The sequence below is a fragment of the Vidua macroura genome, chromosome 37, assembly GCF_024509145.1.
Source record: "Vidua macroura isolate BioBank_ID:100142 chromosome 37, ASM2450914v1, whole genome shotgun sequence".
Lineage (NCBI taxonomy): Eukaryota > Metazoa > Chordata > Aves > Passeriformes > Viduidae > Vidua > Vidua macroura.
Genome location: NC_071607.1, coordinates 539,799 through 556,439, shown reverse-complemented (window position 1 = coordinate 556,439; position 16,641 = coordinate 539,799). Strand labels below are relative to the sequence as shown.

At 51.4% G+C, this 16,641-nt stretch overlaps 1 pseudogene; it reads left to right on the top strand.

Moving 5' to 3' along the window:
* Nucleotides 1-60: 60 nt before the first annotated feature.
* LOC128821275 (zinc finger protein 239-like) lies at nt 61-3,933 on the top strand (annotated as a pseudogene).
* Nucleotides 3,934-16,641: the final 12,708 nt, after the last annotated feature.

The window sequence follows — 16,641 nt, the reverse complement described above, 5'->3', positions numbered from 1 at the left end:
GGAAGAGGAGGGGTAGAGGAGGAGCAGGAGCAGGAAGAGGAGCAGCCAGAGGAGGCACCACGTGCGTCCATCGCTCTCTGGATCTGCAGCGCCTTCGCGCCGGGAGCATCGCCCTCCCGCATCCCGCAGGTAACCGGGGAGGGGGAGTTCACCCCGAATATCTTGGGCGGTCCCGGCAGGGTTTTTTTCTAAGGAGGGAGGGATATTTGGAGCTCACCCGAAGTATCTTTAGGGGTTTCTGTTTCTTTTTGTCGGGACGGGGCGGGCGGAGCGATGTTTGGATCTTGCAGGAGTCCAAAGCTGACACTAAATCCCCTTTGGGTGGATACTGCGGGGATCCTGGGAGGTGATTTTATTTTGGGGAAGTCGTGGTGCGGCTGCCGGGTGGGTGGGTGATGGAGGTCCCCGGAGCCACGTGGCGATGGCTCGGTACCGGCAGCGGGAAGGGCAGTGGAGCAGCTTTGAGAGGGGGAAAGTGAAAACGGGGGAGCCCCGGGAGTCCCTGACCCTGAAATGGGGGCCTGGAGAGGGGGGACCCCGACAGCCGGGAGTGAGGGGAGCCTGGAGAAGGAGCAGCCCAGAGAAGGGATGAGCCTGGAGTGGGGGACACCTTGGGACACCAAAGTGGGAACCCCAGAGAGAGGGAACCCCCGAGACCCCCGGCACCCCGGAGCAGCAGAGAGGAGAGAGGGACCCCTGGGACCCCAAAACCCTCGGCATCCCTTAGTGCAACCCCAGAGAGCGGGGACCCATGGGACCCTCAGCAGCCCAAAGGGGGACTCCCAGAGCCCCAGCGTGAGGGGATCCCTGGGATTCCTGGGAAACCTGGAGCAGGCAAAGATTCTGCAGAGGAGGGACCTCCTCTGGTATATAGCAGGAACTGCAGCATCCACAAGGGGAAACCCCAGGGAGGGATTTTTTTCCTCTGAGTCTTGATGTTTTGGAGGTTTTCATGGACACAAGATGTCTGGTGACTTCTAGAGATGGACTCGGGCAAGAGGATCCCCAGGCCAATGTGCTCACCCCTTGCTTTCCCTCAAAACCAGACTTCTTATTCCCAAGGCTTGGCCAAATGGAGGAGGAGGAGGCAGTGAGGAAGATGCTCCGGGACACCCAGACAGGTGAGGAGGAAGTCATTGCCCCTTTCCCCCTCTATCCTGCTCCATCTCCCAGCCAAGCATGGCCCCCAGCTGCAGGACAACCCCTCTGCCAATGCCGTTCTGCCATGGATGGACTGGGGAGGATCTCCTTCCCCTTCCCTCTGGCATGGAGGCAAATCCCATCTTCTCCTTGTCCTTACTCTCCTTGTTCCTTTTTCTTTTCTCCTTCCTTCCTGCCTTCCTGCCTTCCTGCCTTCCTTCCTGCCTTCCTGCCTTCCTTCCTTCCTGCCTTCCTTCCTTCCTTCCTGCCTTCCTTGCCTTCCTTCCTTCCTTCCTTGCCTTCCTTGCCTTCCTTTCCTTCCTGCCTTCCTTCCTCTCTCTTTCTCCCTTTTTTCTTCTTGTTCCTTCCTCTCCTTCTGCCTTTTCCTCCTTCCTTCCTCACCTTGTCCTTCTTCCCTCAGGCACTGAGCTGCAGACAGAGACCAGAGTGGACAAATCTCCACAGCAGAACCTTGTGGAAGGGGCCATTTTGAGCGGCTCCAAGGGGCAGGAATCCAACAGTGGAGGAAATGCCAAAGGGATGCCCCACAAGGAGGGGCTCCAAACCCAGCCCAGGGTGCTCTAAGGAGCAAAGAACTCCCCACTGCTTCATCCAGAAATCCACTCTGGTGGTCCATGAGCAGCTTCATGCCGGGGAGAAGCCCTACATGTGCTTGAAATGTGGGAAGAGCTTCAGCCACACCTCCCACCTCTTCATCCACCACCAAGTACACACGGGGGAATGGCCGTGTGGGGGAATGTGGAAAGAGCTTCAACTGCAGCTCCCAGCTCATCCCCCACATGTGTCAGCACATGGGGGAATGAATGGCCCTATGAGTGTGGGGAATGTGGGAAGAGCTTCAGCCTGAGCTCAGTCCTAGTCCAGCACCAGAAGATACACTTGGGGGAACGGCCCTGCAAGTGCTTCAAGTGTGGGAAGAGCTTCTGCCATAGATCCAGCCTGATCAGCCACCAGAAGACCCACAGTGAGGAACAGCCCTATGAGTGTCCCAAGTGTGGGAAGGGGTTTCAGACCAGGTCAAATCTCCTTGTGCATCAGTAAACACACATGGACTAGAGGCCCTTCCACTGCCCCAGCTGCAGGAATGGCTTCAAGCACAATTCTACCCTCACTGTCCACCGGTGCACCCACACCAGGGAGAGGCCCTACGAGTGTGGGGAGTGTGGGAAGGGTTTCTATCAGAGCTCTGCCTTGACTTCACACAAATGGACCCACCTGTAAGGGAAGCCCTGCAAGTGCTGCAAGTGAAGGAAGAGCTTTGTGCGCTGCTCCAACTCCATTTCCCATAGGAGGATTTGCGTTGGATGATCCCCAGTGATCCCTGTTGGACAGAGCCCTGGTGACCCCTATTCTGGGTGAACTCTTTTGAGAAGACACATGTCTGGTGGTCTCCACATCCTCCTGATTCCCTCTGGGCACCTGGGTGAAGGCAGGGGCAGAAACATCCATCAGGACTCAGAATGACATTAGGAATTCATTGGGAAGAGTGGATTTGTTGACTTTCAACCCTAAAAGTCTCAGCTCTTCCCTCCAATCCTTTTTTTCCTGTGGCATCAAGCAACATTGGATGGTCAAGTGCCGCATCCAGTTATAAACGGCTCCAGGGACAGTGACTCTACCACCTCCCTGGGCAGCCCATCCCAATTTCCAATCACACTTTCTATGAAGAACTTCCTGATGTCCAGCCTAAACGTCCCCAGTGCAACTCCAGGTGGTGTCCTCCTGTCCTGTCACTGTTCCCTGGGAGCACAGCCCAACACCAACCGGCTGCCCCCTCCTGTCAGGGACTTGCAGATAGTGATGAGGTCTCCACTGAGCCTCCTCTTCTCCAGGATAAACAGCCCCAGCTGCCTCAGCTGCTCCTCACAGCACTTGTGTTCCAGACCCTTCAACAGCCTTGCTGCCCTTCTCTGGACATGTTCCAGCATCTCAAGATCCTTCCTAAATTGGGGGCCCAGGATTGGACACAGCACTTAAGGTGTGGCCTCACCAGTGCCAAGTGCAGGGGAAGAATCACTGCCCTGTTCCTGCTGGCCACACCATTCCTGATCCAGGCCAGGAGCCATTGGCCTTCTTGGCCACCTGGGCACACTGCTGGCTCATGTCCAGCCTGCTGTCCATCAGTGCCCCCAAGTTCCTTTCTGCCTGGCCACTGTCCAGCCTCTCTGTCCCCAGCCTGTAGTGCTGCAGTGGTTGCTGTGGCCAAAGTGCAGGACCCAGCACTTGGACTTGGACCCACCTGTAAGGGAAGCCTGTCCAGGTCCCTCTGCGGAGCCTTCCTACCCTCCAACGGATCCACACTCACCCAGCTTGGTGTCATCTCCATTTTCTGCTGCTCAGAAGAAGCAATTAAGTTGGTCAATAAGTTCTGTTTTTTTCCTTCTCCTGTGTGGGAGGGGTCCCTGCACTCCCCTGGGAGGCGACATCAGTTTAGAAGGAATTGTCAATCACTTGTTACCCGCCTCAGTTACTTGTCAATCAAAGTTCAGCATACTCCCCAGTTCTAGAAAGTTTGTTGCTTTTGTTACCCCCATTGGTCCCTGTTGGAAAACCACTCCTCCTCTGTACCCCCATTGGTTTGTTGTATATCACCCCATCCTATCTCCTCCCCTTTGCCTGCTACCCATTGGTTGATTCATACCCTGACCACGCCTACTCCCTTGTCCTTATATACCCAGTCCTGCCTACCCTTGGGGCTCTTGGAGTCTGCTCCCTCCTCGAGTGCTTGTTTCCCCGTCTCCTCTACCTGTTCCTTCGTCTTCCCCACAATAAAGCCTCGTGGATTACAGCTGCCCAGGAGACCTCTCGTCTTTCTTGGTGGAGTTATCCGGGTACCATCGACCCCTTCCCGCGGACCGGTCAGCTGAGGATCTCTTCCCAGGCTGACTGGGCACCCGGGCAGCCCTGGGGACATTTATATTATTACACTCCTGGTGGATTTTTTCATTTTATTTGACACCCCAGAGGCAATTTCTGTGATGGCCTCTGTAAATTGATTCTATTTCAACAGCAGCAGCAACAGGGTTGTGAATGTGAACGCTGTGAATGTGGCCTGTGTGGCTTTAATTGTCCTCAGCTTAGTTCTCAGGCACTTGTGAGCATTTAAAAATCTGCTAATCATGAGTCCTGTTACAAAAATACTGAGTTCCCCATCATGAAAGCACCGTGATTGAAAGAGGCAATTGCAGTTGTACTGATAAAATTCAGGTGGTGGCCAGAAGAAGGGCAACAGCAGCCATGATCTACAATTCATAAGGCAAAGACAACAAAACCCTCCCACTGTCACCTCACCAGGAGTGAAACAGTGCTGAGAACAGGCTGGAACACAATCTTTTCTTTCTCTGAAGGTTGGGTCAGGGCAGCACAGTCAGGCCCTGAGCAGTCAGAGAGGTTTGTGGGTGATTGTTGTTCTAATCAAGGAATTCAGTGGAAAAGAAAATGTATGGTGCAATTGGAGTCTTAGCTTCAGTGTGTGGTGTTGCTGTCCTGGAGGGCAGGAGAGCTCTGCAGGGGGATCTGAACAGTCTGGAGAGGTGGGCCAAGGCCAAGTGGAGGAGGTTCCCCAGGGCCCAGTGTCAGATCCTGTGCTGGGGTCACAACAGCCCCTGCAGAGCCCAGGACATGGGGCAGAGGGGCTGGAAAGGGCCCTGGGGGTGCTGGGCAAGAGCAGTGGAGCAGGATCCAGCAGGGCACAACTCCCTGAAAGGGGCCTGGAGCAAGGGGGGAATCGGTCTCTTCCTCCACAGAACAAGCAATGGGATGAGAGGAAATGGCCACAAGTTGCACCAGAGAAAGTTTAGATTTCTTCTCTGAAAGGGTGGTCAAGCACTGGAAGAGGCTGGCAGGGCAGAGAGTGAGTCACATCCCTGAAGGCATTTCAAGTACCTGTAGATGTGGTACTTGGGGACATGGTTGTGGTGGCCTTGGCAGTGCTGGGTTGACAGTTGAACTTGATGAGCTCACAGCTCTTTTCCAACCTGGACAATTCTGTTCTCCTTAGAAAACTTTGTTTCTCTTGTGAGGTCCCATTTTTCTCTATCAGCTCAAGCTCAGTGTGGAGCTCAGTGTGGGAGAGACTTTCCTGCAAGAGAGGACTTTGGGCTGGAAATGAACTGCCCTCAATGTGGAAAGCATTCACCAGTATGAAACATGTTTGTATTCCTGCAAGAAGGGAAAAAACAAGGGACAGTTTCTGTTTCCAGGATAGCTTTGATTTGTTCCTATCCATAATGGAAAAGACAGCTGTCCTTTCAAAGGAAAGCACTTTGGAATGGCACAGGCTTGCTGGACATACAGTCTCAATCCTTCTGTTGACAAACCACACAATTTGATTAGGGGAAGGGGGAAATTTCCTATTTATTTTCTTTACCTAGAAGTATTTCAGCATCCCTGCTTTAAAAAAAAACCCAAACTCCACTAGCACAACTTTTCAGAAGACAACAGCTATGAAAAACAGAGAAATCAAAAGGTAGATTTTCAATCAATACAGAATATTGTTGGCTTTGACTTTTTAAAGACAACCGTTGTCCCAAGAGGCCTCACTTTTTATTTTATTCAATACTACCTTTCTTTGCATCAGCAAATCAAGAGTTTTTTCTTTTCAAAACAGTTCCTGAGAGGCAGACAAGATTAATCAGAAATCATCTCTGCTAGTGGCTGTTCTCAGCACGAGCTGTTCTTGCCCAGCTGAGGCTGTGACGGGCAGGGAAATGTCCCTCCAGTGTCCCTGTGGCTCTGTGCTTGGCACAATCTCTGGTACTAAATTCTCACACCCCAGACACTGAAAGACTGGAGCTCTATTTACATCCTCCCAACCTGGAGAGTAAATGGAGAAAAGACATCAATATTTAAAAAATCCCAACAATACACACCCAAAAAATCCAGTCCCGAGGGTGCCAAGCCTTGTCCATTATTTACAGGCTCATAGAGTACATGAGGACAATATTTAATCAATGGAGAAGTGTCTGCATGTGCAGAGGGGAGAGCAAGGAGTCAGTGGATCCAAGTTTTCTCCAGAGAAGAAGCCAATGGAGGCTGTGGGAAGGAAAGGGTTAAACACTGGGGGATGGCGAGGAGGGGCTGCATTCCCTCAAGGGACCTGGCAACTGGGAATGCCAAGGGCTGGAGAATGCCAGTGGGGGAAACTCCCACAGTTCTGCCTATTGCTCTATATCCTCCTCTGTTCTGGGAAGCAGAATCTCTCCCTCATCCCACCAGTCCCAATCCCCCTTCCACCCTTTCTGTGAGTTTTGGGGATTCTGTGGTATCCTGTATTTTGGGGTGGGATTGAGGATTTTGAGGTGGGATCAAGCAATTTTGAGCCTATGCCAACTCTCCAGCCAGGGACCCCAGGAGCACCAGGGGGCTCCAGCCAGACCCTCTCTCCCCCAGCAAGGGACTCACACAACCCCTCATCCTGCTCCCAGAATCCCTGGGGATCCCCCATCCATCTCTGCATTCCCCCATTTCAAGTTCTCCAGTGTTGCTTTTCGTTCTTTTCTTCTCTCTCCAACTTCCTTGTTTTCGCCCGGCGACTATTTCCCGGGGCGCTGGCCAGGCGCTTCCGGGAGCAGCCGGAGAGAGAAAGGCAACAAACACCTTTGTGGGTTCATTTGATACGGACAGAGCTGTTTAGAGAGCGCGATCAAGACCAGGATAAAGAGACTCAAGAGATTGGACACTTGTTGTGCCGTCCAAAGTAGGTTGTATTTGCCCAATCGCCGCACGTACAAATGACCCTGATCTGGGGTCCGGACAAAGGTTTTATAGGGGAAAATAAGAGATAAGGTGAAACCAATAGAACAATGCCCAGTGTGAATACATTATAGGTAAAATCCAGTGGGAATAACTCCAGGGGGAAGGATGAATACACGTAAAAATAGAATAGAAACTCCAGCTTTAGGTTTAGGAAATAGAAACTCCCATCTCAGATTCACAAAGCCCTTTTGCTCCGTTTGCGTAGCTGCACACTGCAACACTCCAGACCAAAGGATTGGAAGCCCCCACCCAGGGTGACCACAACACCCAAATTTTTATCTCCACCCATCACTTTGTGATAAGTTAGAGAAGACTCTATGTTCATCAAGACAGAAAGGAGAAGCCTTGTGTAGATAACAGAAAATCAAAGGAGAAGCCTTGTGTAAGATAACAGAAAACCAAAGGAGAAGCCTTGTGTAGATAACAAAAAACCGCAAGACAGAAACTAGCTAGTATGTTGATTACTTAAGCTAGTTGTGTAATTAGAACTTAGGCACATATAACATATAGCCTTATATGGAAAAGACCATTACAGGGCCGTGGACTTTCACCGAGGAAGAAGAGAGGAGCCTTCCTCAAACGACCACCAGAGGGTGGAAGAAGACCCCCTAGCAACAGAGGGTGCAAGCGCAGAGTACACCCAGAGATACCACAGACATGGAAGAAAGAGAGTATAAAAAGACTGCGGGAAGGGGGAAACAGTGTGAGCCGTAGGCAGAGCGGGGACTCCCCGGCTGCACCCAGCGCTGTTTGCTTGCCATCGCTTGCTGTAATCAATAAATTTCTGATTGACTCTTGAAAGGCTGAACAAATTATTCGCCTCAATTTATAACAATCTGGTGCCGTGACTCGGATAAGGGCTATCCGTTGGAAGCTCCTCACGGGGAGGCGCACTCGCTGCTTTGGCAGCGGGCCCCGCTCAGGAGTCTTCCCTCTAGGACCCTTACCGACTAACTCAAATTCGGTGGCAAGCAAAGAATAGCCGGCAACCCCTTAATCTTTGTGCACGAAGTCCCGGGTGAAGACACAGGACTGTGTAAGTACCTTTTAGTGGTCCTTCGGGGCTACTGAGGTTGCTCCGTTCAGAGGGAACGGGGCCCGCTCGGTCGGGGTTGGGATCCCAGAGTGTAATGAGACATCTCTGTGAGACAACGTGAGTGTGGACCTCATAGTAGTGCGTTTCCCACACCCGGCGGCGGGCTGGGCCACGAATTAAGGGAAGTGTAGAGGTGTGTGTGTGAAGGCACTCCGGAAGATAGGACAGAGGAAAAGCAAGCCCTCTGGCCCCGTGGGAACCCCTGTAAAGCTTCCCCAAATTCCTCCAGATAGCCCATTAGGACTAATGATTAAAAATTGGGATGCCTTCCCCTCCAGGAAAGGACAAGGTGAAAATGGTGCACTACTGCAGAGAGGTTTGGGGAGGGAAACAAATAAGAGTAGACCATTTGTACTAGCCAGTGTTTAGCTCATTTGAGGATTAGATATGTCAGGCTCTAAGTATTTATGTGAGTTCTAAAAAGCCCTTGAACTTAGAGGAAAGCGAGTACGCCTCCCTCTAGACAGTGGGGGAAACTCGCACTAAGTTGTTTGCACTTAGTACTAGGGAGAAGAAAAGATTGAAAGAGGATACAGACCTACCCGATTCCACCCCTCCACCCTACATACCTCCTCCCCCTCCACCCCTACCTCCACATTCACCACAACATCCCTCTGCCCTGGTACAAGACAACTCGGTACAAGATGAGTCTGAGGGGGATGAGGTGAATGTTGAGCTCCAGGGGAATAACCAGCGGGTAACTAGAAGCCAGACTAGGAAAAGGCGGGAGGACCTCCCCAGCTGATAGCGCGGCTCGGGGAGGGAGAAATCGCGATTTCAGTGTGTTGTGTGTTGTGTCCCGATTGCAGTGTGGTGTGCCCCAGTTTCAGTGTGGTGTCTCTGTTACATCCAGACGTGCGTGCTTGTGTGTGTGTGTGTGTGTGTGAAGCGCGGTGCGGCGTTACTAAGATACAGAGACGCGGCGCGGCGGTGCCGGAGAGCGCATGCGCGGGGCAGTCAGCCACACTACCTGATGGAGCGGGTAGTGCGCATGCGTAGTCCCTGGCGAGCGAGGGCAGCGCGGCGCGGGGCTTAAGTCGGGGCTTGCAAAGGTGCTTTAGGCGCGGCCCAGCTGATAGCGCAGCGGGCGCGCGGGCACAAGCCGCGGTTTGAGGAGCTGCTTTGAACGCCGCTAGCTGATAGTGCAGCTAGTGGGAGCGTGGTACAAGTTGGGAGTTACAAGCACCCCTTAAAAGCATCGCTAGTTGGTAAAGGGCTTGCAAAAGTAGCCAGCGAACCCGGCTGGGCTAAGAGTTAAGTGTTTGTTGTGCGATAGCACTGCCCTTTAGTGTTAAAAGCTGTCACTGGGAGATCCTTTGCATTACGGGGTTTGCTGTTCAGTTCTTGTTACAAGTGAGAGGCGATCTGCCCACAGTGGCTGCAGAACTCCAAGCCCGGGCCGAGGGAGCCTGGCCTCCCAGACAGGCTCTCCACAGGTGGTTTCAGCTTGAACCAAGTCAGTCTCTTCATCCATCAGGGGACTGGGTAGTCATAGAGCGGGAGGACGGAGGGAGAGACCGAATATTCTTAACTAGGATATACCAAAGTTCAACAAGTTGCTATCTAGCCTTTGACTGGGAACAACCGCCAGTTGAACTGGCGCTTAGGAACCCCTTGAGGTGGGGTCTGGAAGGGGTAATCCCCTGCTTCGTGTGTGGATTGACAACCTTTTGCTAGAAGCCAGACTGGCACACAGCTTGGGCTCTCCTCCGATGCTTGAAGTGTCAGAGGAGGTGGTATTGTATTTCATATAGACAGAGATCCACATGTCGTGCATGTACCCCTGAATTGACGAGATACTATAACCCAGGGGTTGAACAAACAAGATGTGAAATAGTGAATTTAAAAGCCACCTAGTCCCTGAAACCTGAGTCGTGTTTGAAGAAGATTGAGAAAGGAAAAAGGAGTGGCACAGCCTTAGCATTAAAAGGAAGAACTAAGGCTAGAAAGGTTGATTCAAACCTGCTGGATTGAGGGATTAATGTTCCAAGAGCATCCAGGGTTGATTAAACATGCTGGATTGAGGGATTAACGTTCCAAGAGCATCCAGGGTTGATTCAAACCTGCTGGATTGAGGGATTAACGTTCCAAGAGCATCCAGGGTTGATTCAAACCTGCTGGATTGAGGGATTAATGTTCCAAGAGCATCCAGGGTTGATTCAAACCTGCTGAATTGAGGGATTAACGTTCCAAGAGCATCCAGGGTTGATTAAACCTGCTGGATTGAGGGATTAACGTTCCAAGAGCATCCAGGGTTGATTCAAACCTGCTGGATTGAGGGATTAATATTCCAAGAGCATCCAGGGTTGATTCAAACCTGCTGGATTGAAGGATCAATGTTCCAAGAGCATCCAGGGTTGATTCAAACCTGCTGGATTGAGGGATTAACATTCCGAGAGCATCCAGAATTAAGTTTTGCTGGGTTGAGATATTAATATTCGAAAGCACCCAGAATTGAATAAAAATTTTGCCGGTTTGAAGATAAATCTGAGAGGATCTGGAGTTAGGAACAACACAGCTAGATTGAGGGGTATCCAAGAACACTGGGAATGGCCAGGGAAACCTAAAAGTGTAATAAGTGTATTGAAAAATAAAAGGTACCTTGTTGTTGTAATTGTTTTGTTGTGCGTGAGAGTAAGTGAAAAATAAAGTTAAGTGAATGTGGACAAATAAAAGTATATGTATGCATCCTGCCCTGTTAGGCAGCCTCACTGTGCTCCCCTAGTGTGACCAACAGATGCAGGTTACGATCCAATAGACAAAAGGACTACAGCTAACCATTGGGAGTAACAAGCCAACCCAGAAACCTAAAGGTCACCTTGAAGAAAAACTGACAGACTCAGTGTGGGTAATCCAGATAGACCAAGAAGGGGAACAGAAAGGATACACTTACCCTTTGGCTGATGATTATGGAGTAGTGTGTAAAGAAATACGTTGTGACTGTTATCCTTTTGTGTGCTTTGTTTGTAAAACTTGCCAAGAACAGTGGTGGGTCCATTGCCGCAAAGGAAAGCAACCTACTGGGATTTGCTCCAGCTGCTACAAGCTAGAGCGAGGATTAACAAGAATCATATTAGAGTTAGGGGAATTGGAGAATAAGTGGGTAAGGTTCAAATCAGAAGAGTGGTGGGAAGTTTACAGAAAAGGGGTTAACCCTGAGAATTTTTGTTTCCACCTGAATGAACCTGCCCCCCTTTGTTGCCCATATTGTAAACCGGTGTTGTCGGAAGGAACTGAAAGAAATCCCGTGTGACTCATCCCTAGTCAAGGATAAGAACTGGGAGCAGTATAAGGCTAGAAGGGGAAAAGGGAATGGATGCGCTGGAGAGTACTGCTGCTGCCGAGAAGATGGTAATCCCTGCGGCTCGAAGCACCCGAGTTGGCGGGCGAGGCAGAGGGGAAAGAACCAGGCTCTTCCCAATCCCAAGTGGAATAATGCAGAGGTACTCCAAATATTACCAACTTGGTATTAATAATCTCCCCAAAGGTACCGACTCAACCACCCTGGGTAGACAAAAAGGGCAACAAGCTAAAAGGGAAATGGTAAGAAATTATGAGTTAAGTGCAAAACCAAGACTCCATCCTCCTTGGCAAGTTATCGTTATTATAATTCTGATTATGTTATTACCAAGAAGATATTCTCAATTTTCACATTAACCCTTTAAATAGATATTAACCCGAGTAGATAGGAAAGAAATTCAAACTCAGATATTGTCCAGATCTCCTAGTTTTACATCGTCATTATGCACATTGGCCCCCATTGATGTATCCCGCATCAAATCCAAGAAAGGGATATTGCAATTACCCCGGAGAATACTTCTGTAGGTATTGGGGCTGTGAAACAATAGCATCAGATTGATCAGTAGAAGGAGATCAATGGCTTACTGTTTCTTGGGGACCCCAAGGCTGTAAAGCTCCACAGAAGGACTGGTCGGGCAGCATAGTCAGTCAGGGGAATTGTCAATTTGTGTATCTAAATGTAACTAAACCATCAGATCTAAGATGGACAGTGGGACGGACATGGAGTTTTCAGTACATAGAACCCAGTAAGAAAGAGCGTATCGCACCAGATACCCGGCCAGTAGGCCCTAACCCGGTAATAGCCAAAGACAGAGAGCCAGGTTATGTTGAAATAATCAGTAATCAAAGTAACTCAGGAATAGAAAATTCAACTATTGATAATCAGACAATAATACCCACTAGCGAAGATTCTCGATTTAACACCCTTTAGAAGCTAGTAGAAGGAATGTACCTAACCCCCAGATTACAGAACATTGTTAGCTTTGTTTTGATGTTAACCCCCCATTTTATAACACTGTTAAAATAACTAAAAAAAGTTTGATGAACATAATAAAGAAAAAGAAAAGGGGGGATTGTGATAAGTTAGAGAAGACTCTTTGTTCATCAAGACAGAAAGGAGAAGCCTTGTGTAGATAACAGAAAACCAAAGGAGAAGCCTTGTGTAGATAACAGAAAACCGCAAGACAGAAACTAGATAGTATGTTGATTACTTAAGCTAGTTGTGTAATTAGAACTTAGGCACATATAACATATAACCTTATATGGAAAAGACCATTACAGGGCCGTGGACTTTCACCGAGGAAGAAGAGAGGAGCCTTCCTCAAACGACCACCAGAGAGTGGAAGAAGACCCCCTAGCAACAGAGGGTGCAAGCGCAGAGTACACCCAGAGATACCACAGACATGGAAGAAAGAGAGTATAAAAAGACTGCGGGAAGGGGGAAACAGTGTGAGCCGTAGGCGGAGCGGGGACTCCCCGGCTGCACCTAGCGCTGTTTGCTTGCCATCGCTTGCTGTAATCAATAAATTTCTGATTGACTCTTGAAAGGCTGAACAAATTATTCGCCTCAATTTATAACAACTTTTCCCTCCTTTCCCCTTCCCGCTTCGCCCACAGCAGGTGGGAGCAGCCAAGAGCCCAGCGCTGCCCCAGCCTGACCGGCCTCGGCTCCATCCCTGCTTCTCCCGCGGATGTGACAGGTTTGGGTGGAGGGGGGCCAAAGGTGAGCGCTGGTCGTCGGGGGGAGGAGGAGCCGGGATGGAGGAGGAGGGATAAAGGAAGAGCGGATGGAAGTAGGAGAACGAGGAAGTGGAGGAGGAGCGGGAGGAAGAGCAGGGATAGAGGAGCAGCAGGAGGAGGAGGAGGAGGAAGAGGAGGCACCACATGCATCCATTGCTCTCTGTATCTGCAGCCTCCCTGCCCCGGGAGCATTTCCCCCACCCCACATCCCGCAGGTGACTGGGGAGGGGGAGCTCACCCCGAATATCTTGGGTGGTCCCTGGGAGGGTTTTCTACGGGGGTTCCCACTGGCGGCTCCTGGCAGAGCCCTGGCCGTGGGCAGGGGGATGTGGGGTCTCCCCCCGCCTGTGGGTTGGTCTCCCTGGGTCAGGCTTGGGATCCACGTGGCGATCGCCAGGAGCCGGCGGGGTCTGAGGGGGACACCAGTTTTGTGGAACCCTTGGCAGAGCTGGGTATGGGGGAAGCATGGGAGCCACGGAGTGTGGAGAGTGGAAAGGGGTGATCCCGGAGATGAGGAACCCCCATCAGCCTGAAGAGAGGGGGAGGATGGAGAGTGGGGGAACCAGGGACCTTTTGGACCCTGAAATGGGGAGCCTGGAAAGGGGGGACCTCTGGGATTCCCGGGACCCCCAACAACCCAAAGAATGCGGGAACCCTGGATACGGGGACCCCAAAACATGCAGGACCCCCAGAAGCCGAGAGACAAGGAATGACTCGGAGCCCAACGTGGAAAAAACTGAGAGGGGGAACTCCTGAAAAGGTTTTTTTTTTTGTTTTTTTTTTTTTTTTTTTTTTTTTTTCTGAATCTTGGAGCTTTTGGCTTGAATGTGGATCTCTTGGACTGAATCTTTATTTTTTGGGGCAAGGGAGAGGTGAATCTTGTTCTTTCTGAAATTTGTTGAGCTAAATGTTGGTGGTTTGGTTTTTGCAGGGAGACGAATCTTAATATTTTGGAGGAGTCTTTGCCTCAGTATTGAAGTTTTGGGTGTTTTAGGGCTGTGTCTTGGTATTTGAGGGGTATTTTTTGCCTGAATCTTAATATCTTGGAGGTTTTCATGGACACAAGATACCTGATGGCTTCTGGAGAAGGAGTTGGGCAGAAGGAACCCCCAACCCAACATGCTTACCCCTTGTTTTCTCCCCAAACCAGGATTTGTCAATCCCAAGCCTTGGCTAAATGGAGGAGGAGGCTTCCAGGAAGAGGAAGAACCTTGTAGAAGAGGCCATTTTGAGTGGCTCCAGGGCTCAGGAATCCAATAGGGAGGAGGGAAAGCACCCAAGATCCTGCATGAGGAGGGGCTGCAAACCCAGCCCAGGGAGCTGTGTGGAGGAAAGACCCTCCCTGTGCCGGGAAGGTGGCTGGAGATCCAGCCGGAGCTCAGAGCTGGTGGAGAAGCTCAGAGCGGGGAGAATTCCAGAAGTGCTTGGAAGCTGAAGCTTCCACCTGAGGGAACGCCAGAGGATTCACACCGAGGAGAGACCATTCGAGTGTGGGGAATGTGGAAAGGGTTTTGGGTGGAGCCCAGACCTCATCAATCACTGCAAGAGCCACACTGGGTAGAAGCCCTGTGAGTGTGGGGAGTGTGGGAAGAGGTTCAGGAAGATCTCTATCCTGATAGGCCACCATGGGATCCACACAGGGGCAAAGCCCTATGAGTGCTTGGAATGTGGGAAGAGCTTCAGTTGCAACTCCCACCTGATCCAGCACCAGAACATCCACACAGGACAATGCCCCTACGAGTGTGGGGAGTGTGCAAAGGGCTGTAGCCAGAGCTCCCACCTGAGGGCACACCAGCACATCCACACTGGGGAGGTGCCCTGCGAGTGTCCTGAGTGCGGAAGAGCTTCTCACAGATCTCAACCTTGACCTGACACCCATGGAAGTACCTGTTAAGGGAAGCCCTGCGAGTGCCCCAAGTGCGGGAAGAGCTTCAGTGCACTGCTCCAGCTCCATTTCCCATGGGAAGATCAGCGCCAGATGATCCGCAGTGACCCCCGTTGGGCAGAGCCCTGGTAATCCATGGTCCTGGTGATCCATGCTGGGAAGAGACCTGGCTGGGGGTGCTCCACATCTTCGTGCCTCCCTGTGAACACCTTGATGAATGTAGGGGCAGGAACATCCATTGGGACACAGATCAATGGTTGGAACTGCAGACTGATGGCCTTTGGAGATTCACGGGGATGCAGAGATCCACCTCCAGCCCTGGGAGGAGCCTATGCCGGGGCACAGGGATGCCTGAGAGGAGGCTGTGACTCCATGGAAGACTCGTGGACAGAGGGGCCCCTGCTGGAGACATCTGTCCTTGAAGGACTGACTCTGTGACAGAGTGACCCAGGATGCAGGAGTTGGAGGGGGGCTGGTGCATATGGGATGGACTCAGGTTGGAGAAGTTGCTGGGCAACTTTCCCATGGGAGGGACCCCACAGTGCAGCAGGGGAATGATTGCTGTCCCTGAGCAGAGATTCATATCTCCTGTTTTGCTCATGGTGTTTGATGAGGGAACTCTCCCGGTCCTTAGCTCATGAACCCCTGGTTAAATTTTGTCTTCTCTGTCTGGCTGTGGAGGGCAGTGAGAAAGTGGCTTTGGTGGGTGCGTGGCATCGGGCCAGCATCACCCCACTACAATGGGACATGCCTCGTGTGGCCCTGTGCTATGGTGATACTGTTGCTGTTGCTTTTGGCTTCTTTATGATTTTATCTTTTGCATTAAATGTTTGTGAAGTGCCCCCGGTGTCCCTCGTGTTCCCTTGGCGCCGGCAGCCCCGTCCCTTCCCCTGCTCGCCCTGCCACGTTGCATCCTGGCCGGAGGAGCCTTGGAACTGCCGTGGGGGCCGTGGGGCTGCCCCGGGGGCTGCGCCCCGAGCCAGGGCCCCTTCCCAGAGCTCCCAGTGTGCCCATGGAGCCTGGAGCAGCCAGCGAGGGCTTCAGCTGGGGCGGCAGAGAGGCGCTGCTGTGCTGTGCCGTGCCACCACAGTTCGGTTTGGTTGGTTCTTCCCAGCCCGGGGAAAAAAACATTTTTGTCATTTTCTGCCAGAAATCTCTCCACTCCCGCACTCAGCCGAAGGCGTCTGGGCCGGTTTTCCCTTTTTAGGGGAAATCAAAGCGATGCACTGATGCTCCTAATTAGGGGGTAGGAGAAGTGAGGCTCGTGGGCTTGCCACAGAGGCGGAGGCAGCGAAGGCGCAGGGCCGGGAAAGCCATGTGTCACGATCCGCTTATTGCGGGGTGTCGTGATGGTTCTTTTCACCGATCCCAAAAGTGCAAAAAAGGCAAACAACAAGGGACTATCAGTTAATCACAACAAATGCACCTTTAGTGGGGGCCAAAACAGTAAATGCGATAGTGGGGATCGGAAAGGAGATAAAAGGATAGAGAGAGAGAGAGAAGAGGGATATGGGAATAGCTACCAACACAGGCGAGATCCTCAGTGCTCCGGACGATGGGGATCCGTCTGTCGTGTCGGGGGAGTCTTCGAAGTTCTGGTCAACTCGGGGCTCCAGTTATAGTCCACAGAGGAAAGAGGGGGGAACAAGTGTAACAATGAAAGTCCATTGTAATCGCCCCGAGGGAACAGGTGAGTCCACAG